At 42.8% G+C, this 4,731-nt stretch overlaps 1 long non-coding RNA gene across 1 annotated transcript in view; it reads right to left on the bottom strand.

Annotated features, from left to right (window-relative positions):
* Window positions 1-243: 243 nt before the first annotated feature.
* The window catches only part of LOC135208931 (uncharacterized), a 19,377-nt gene continuing 14,889 nt past the window's right edge, over window positions 244-4,731 (bottom strand). The window contains exon 3 of the long non-coding RNA XR_010313244.1: window positions 244-1,230. This is a non-coding gene — a long non-coding RNA (uncharacterized LOC135208931). The remainder of the gene's footprint in view (window positions 1,231-4,731) is intronic.

Genomic DNA, 4,731 nt, shown 5'->3' with positions numbered 1-4,731 from the left:
AGGAATGCTTTTAGAAAAGAACATGCAAAAGTTAGAAAATCTACGAAATTAGGTGCTGGTGCTAATGAGATATATGTGCCAAAACTTTGGTATTACAAATTACTGGCGTTTACTGGTGATCATGAAGAGCCACGTGAATCATTTTGTAGTATTGACAGTGCGGACCACGATGAACAACCGACACCGGAAGATAATCAATGTGACCAACCGGATGTTGAAGTTGAGGTAAGTGAAATGTTATAATAACTGAAACGTTTTATTTAATACATACATGTACAAATGAATGTAGGTCATTGTAAACATTACTGTAAATTTGTCAGAACTCAAATATTGTATTACAGAAATCTAAGAAATGTACGCCTCAAGTTTAAACTAAAGTTAAACAGTAAAATAAATAGTAAGCAAAGTGATCAGCATTAATAGTACCATTTCAGGCCATATCGTTCTGCCAAGGCACAGCTCCAGTAGTATTGAAGTAGGTAACATACTTGTCTCTATTCTGTTTGCCGCCAGCTTGCCCTGTATTATTTAGGTTCGCTTGAAGAGGGGTGAGTTGTTGTTCTTCATTTCTCCAAGAACCTGGGATCAATTGCCGACTCTCAATATCTTCTCGATCAACCATAGTGGTTGGTGAATAACCACCTTTATTTTTTTGCCGCAATACATTATGTAAAATACAACAAGCTAGCACAACAACGTCTATTTTGTTTGGACTCATATTGATTGTTGTGTGAAAGATGCGAAAACGGTTTGCTAAAATGCCAAACGCATTTTCTACGACCCGTCTTGCTCTGGAAACTCTATAATTGAATATTCGTTTCTCTATAGTTAGATCTCTAAGAGCAAATGGTTTCAACAGATTCTCGTGTAAAGCAAACGCATTGTCTCTGAGGAAGACAAAATTCAAACCTTCTTTGTTCATGTCTGCTGATGGCAGATTGAGTTATGCCGATGGAGTTTTTTACAGAAAGTTGTAGTTTGGAAAACTCCACCATCTGACATTCTTCCATTTCTTCCGACATCCACCATCATGAACTCGTAATTCGCATTTACAATAGCCATTAAGATGACGCTTTTGAACCCTTTGTAGTTATGATAGTAGGATCCACTTCCTGCAGGGGAAATAATCCTCACATGTTTCCCGTCGATTGCTCCTCCACAGTTTGGGAAATTCCAGTAGCCTTCAAAATCAGCAGCAACCGACAGTCACTCATTTTCAGTCGAAGGAAACTGAGAAAGAAATAGAAATATTTGCATTAACATCTACGTGCGTGACTTAATTCCAACCTAACATCTCAAATAATACGTTTTGGCCCGAAAATAATATTGCTTACAAAAAGCGTATTATATTTATAATATAAAGCAGTCAGCAAAATAAGAAAAATCGGAATATTTATTGGATACATATATTATTCGGTTCTATTCAAGTGCAAGATAACAGATGCTTTCATATAAATCGATACCTTGCGTTATACATATATCTTGAAAATTAATCAATTTTTTATTTCTCTACAGAATGGCCAAGTAGCGCAGCCGAGTTGTAGTACGAATTAATCCACACCTATGAAGCCTCCATCACGCAAAGGGCTAAAACGTAAGGTGTGCCAAGTAGATAACCTTGTAGAAGAGGCTATGTCTGTTCTTAAGAAACCAGACGACTCATGTGATTCATTTGGTAGTTACATTGCTACAGAGCTAAGAGAACTGAATGAGAACCAACGTGTTCTTGCGAAACAGAAGATATCAGACATAATATGTCAGGCACAGTTGAATAAGCTTGTTGATGGACAGCATCATACAGTATATAAAACTGTTTATTACAACAGTGGATATTACACAAACAGTACGCCTGACTACCAACCATCACCGTACCAACCATCACCGTCACCATCACCCTCCGACTGTAGTGATGGCAATGTTTCCTATACTAACATGTAATGTGTCACAAAAAATCTATGAGACATGGATACAAGAATAACATTACATCCATTTGTTTTTGAACTGGATAAAGGATAAATTGTAAATTAGGTGATTTCTTTCTATTTTCTTAAATGGTATACATGCCATTTAAAAAGCCGTTGATATTATATTTGTTTTTGTACTGGATAAAGGAATAATTGTTAATTAGGTGATTTCTTTCTATTTTCTTAAATGTTATACATGCCATTAGGTATAGGTAGAGCCATTAATATTATTATTATTTGTGAGATGACAACATGTCATGAGAGGTTTACCAATTTTTGTATGCATTCATAAATAAACAGAAAAATACCTTGTTTTAATATAATTTGGAACATACCTTCATATACTAGTCTCGTAGGGCATGCCATAAAGCTCTGCAGGTTTCAGGTATGATGTTTCCCAGAGACTGTGCAGAAATAGCAGTTGAAAATTTAAGATCCTCCAAAGACCTCCCTGTTGCCAGGAATCTCAAGGTTGCTATTAATCTTTGTTCGGAACTGATTGCCTTTCTGAGCATCGTATCCTGCTTTTGTATGAAGGGGGCAATAGTGGCATGTATTTCTTGGAATACCTCATCTGACATTCGCAAATAATTTCTAAAATCATCTGGGTTATTTTCTTTCAATTCTTTTAGAAGTGTCATGAGAAAATTCATCTCTTCTTTGAAGCCATTTCTTTGTCCAACACGATCGTTTCCGCTTTCTGGACTTCATAGCACTACATATCACCAAGGTTGCTAATGCTTTTTTCTTATCATCCATGACTTTTCTGGTTGGTTTGCCCACATACGTCTGCCACGACTGCTGAACACACACTGGAGGTGGAGTTGGATATCTGAGCGATTTAGTCTGCGCAGTTAGTGGCGAGTAGATTTCATCTCTCGCATTCCATATCTGTTGGTCATGAGCGATCAAATCTGCAGGTGTATGGCTAGCTTTAGTCTACTGGCAGAGATCAGGCTGGCTACCTTCTCTGGGTAGGTGCCAGGATCACTCTGCAAATTAATGTGACACTGTACCTAGGGCACAGGTGCCAAGGAGAGCATATGGCTCTTTGGTTAGAGTGTTAATTTGTTATGTCCCTTCTTCTTCTTCATCTTATTCCTCCAGGGCCTGGCTACACCAGTCCTAGAAGTAGACGGAGGCACCGACTCTGGGGAAAAGCCAGAAGCACCGTCAGGAGCAGAGGCGGTGGTAGCCCTAGGGACTACAGGCGAACACCCTACTTCGGCATCTGCAGCAACCATCTGCTGCGACAGCCATCGTAAGGGTAAGGCTCCAGGCTGACCCCTGGTCAGGCAGTTCCTGGTCATCCAGAGGAGGTGTAAAGGTGAGGTCTGCCAGAGGTTCATCCTCGGGCGACAGAGGTGAGGGTGAAGAAGAATCATGGACTGGAGATGGGCCATGGGCTTCGGTAAGCTCCATGCCTTTTGGAGGATCTCCTGTAGGAGGATCCTTGATTAGGTTAGCTGTCGGCACTAGCTCGGGGCCAGGCACAGAGGCTAAGGTTTGTGGTGGCTCTACGTCCAGGCTGGATGGAGCTTGGCACTGCTCAGTGCTGCCAAGTGGCACTGGCAGAGAGTTGAGGTCAGCTGGACCTGTGACGGGTACCGGAGGTACAATATCTCTCAGCATGCCCTTGGTAATGAGAGACAGAGGTTCCTGTCTCTTCTGGAAGGCTGAGTCTTGTAGAGAATGGACAGTGTCCGCTGCTGGTAGCTTGCTAGGGCACCCAGGCCAATTAGTGGAGTGCCCTATTACATTGCAGATTTTGCAGCGGAACTGTTAGTATCAATCTCCCTCCTTGGTAATGGGGGAGACTGTTGGTAGCTATACTTCCAGGAGGAAGTAGGTCTTGGATGGCTTCTTGCGTTGGAAAGGTTTGTCGTGGGGTTAGGACCCCTAGGCTTTTTGAAATGAGAAGGAGACTTCAAGTATTGCCCCAGGAGGAGGTCATAACCTCCTGGAATGTAGCGTGCAATTACAAGTGTACATACTTTCGAAAGGTGAGGTCGTGTGACTCTCAATTGGACTGTTGGAAGGATCAACTTAATTTTGTTGATACCTTCAATGGTAATGAGTTGACGTCTGTCAACGTTAGCCCCTTGGGGGATTCGATCTTCCTGTATCAGGGAGATTTAAGCGCCAGAGTCGTCGAAGGCTCTGACGTGGCTTGGAGGATAATGGCTTTGGAGGGGCGTGACGGTTATAGGGCCCTTAGCTGGGGGTCCTAGTGAAAAAGAATTGGTAACTGCCATTGCAATGGCAGGAATATTGTGATTTACGCACCCTCCGTAGTTGGCAGACATGTGACCCTTGTGGCCACAGTCTCAGCAGAACTTGTTCCAGAACTTCTTCTGTGGCACTGGACGATAAGGCCGAGACGGCACCACAGGTTGTGAATCTGTGGGGTCACCAAGGCTTACAGTGTGCTCTGGCACAGGTGAAGAGTCCTCTCTGGCAGTGATTAGACGTGGGGAGGTTAAGGAATCCTCCCTTGAATTTCCCTCCGGAACAAGTCCAGGGTTAACTGGTTGGCTCACTTCCGAAAGGGAGGAGGCAGGTGGTGAAGAGGTAAGAGGTTGAGATGATGTGGAAGAAACTCCTGGCTCTGACACTGGATCAGGGCCAGGCTTATGACTGGAAATGATGTCAGTGACATCTGAGGCACTAGCCTCTGAATCTAAAACTGAGGTTTGGCTATTTGGCATGCTGCAGGTGTCCGGTGCATCTGGTAGTGGGAGCTGCATTCCAGGGGAGATATGGCTTT

This window comes from Macrobrachium nipponense, chromosome 37 (assembly GCF_015104395.2).
Source record: "Macrobrachium nipponense isolate FS-2020 chromosome 37, ASM1510439v2, whole genome shotgun sequence".
Classification (NCBI taxonomy): domain Eukaryota; kingdom Metazoa; phylum Arthropoda; class Malacostraca; order Decapoda; family Palaemonidae; genus Macrobrachium; species Macrobrachium nipponense.
This window is presented reverse-complemented; position numbering and strand designations above follow the sequence as displayed.